The 777-nt window shown below is 37.8% G+C and overlaps 1 non-coding gene across 1 annotated transcript; it reads right to left on the bottom strand.

Moving 5' to 3' along the window:
* Positions 1 to 291: 291 nt before the first annotated feature.
* Positions 292 to 398, bottom strand: LOC139851080 (small nucleolar RNA R71). The gene has a single exon (XR_011760442.1). It is a non-coding gene; the product is annotated as a small nucleolar RNA R71 (small nucleolar RNA).
* Between the last annotated feature and the right edge of the window lie 379 nt (positions 399 to 777).

Genomic DNA, 777 nt, shown 5'->3' with positions numbered 1-777 from the left:
CCAGATTATGAAATCAAAGGACAAATCTTACACATGGTAACTAATCAATGCCAATTTAGTGGTACGCCAAAAGAAGATCCAAACGAACATCTTCGAACCTTTAATAGGATTTGTACTCTATTCAAAATTAGAGAAGTTGAGGATGAACAGATCTATCTCATGTTATTTCCCTGGACTTTAAAGGGAGAAGCCAAAGATTGGTTAGAATCGTTACCTGAAGGGGCGATTGACACATGGGGTGTTTTAGTTGAGAAATTTCTTAAAAGATTCTTTCCGGCATCTAAAACCATGAGACTTCAAGGAGAAATTGTTACGTTCACACAAAAGCCAAATGAAACTCTATATGAGGCATGGACAAGATTCAGAAAGTTGTTAAGAGAATGTCCTCAACACGGTTTAGACACTTATCAAATAGTACAAATATTCTATCAAAGATGCGACGTTGCTACAAGAAAAGACATCGACACAGCAGTTGGTGGATCCATTATGAAGAAAACTACAACTGAAGCTCACAAAATTATTGATAACACAGCATCCCACTCACATGAGTGGCACCGGGAAAAGGATATTCTTCGTTCATCTAAAGCAGTGTGGAGGAGAAGATGCTTTCGAGAGACGAATGGAGAAGATGACTAAAGATATTCACGCAATACGAGTTAGTTGTGAGCAGTGCGGAGGACCACATTTGACAAAAGATTGTCTCAGTGTTGAACAAACAATGGAACAAAGAGAGAATGTTTCATATATGAACCAAAGGCCTGGAAATAATTATCAAAA

The sequence above is a fragment of the Rutidosis leptorrhynchoides genome, chromosome 5 (assembly GCF_046630445.1).
Source record: "Rutidosis leptorrhynchoides isolate AG116_Rl617_1_P2 chromosome 5, CSIRO_AGI_Rlap_v1, whole genome shotgun sequence".
NCBI lineage: Eukaryota > Viridiplantae > Streptophyta > Magnoliopsida > Asterales > Asteraceae > Rutidosis > Rutidosis leptorrhynchoides.
The sequence above is the reverse complement of the archived record's forward strand: the minus strand, read 5'-3'. Positions and strand labels throughout refer to the sequence as shown.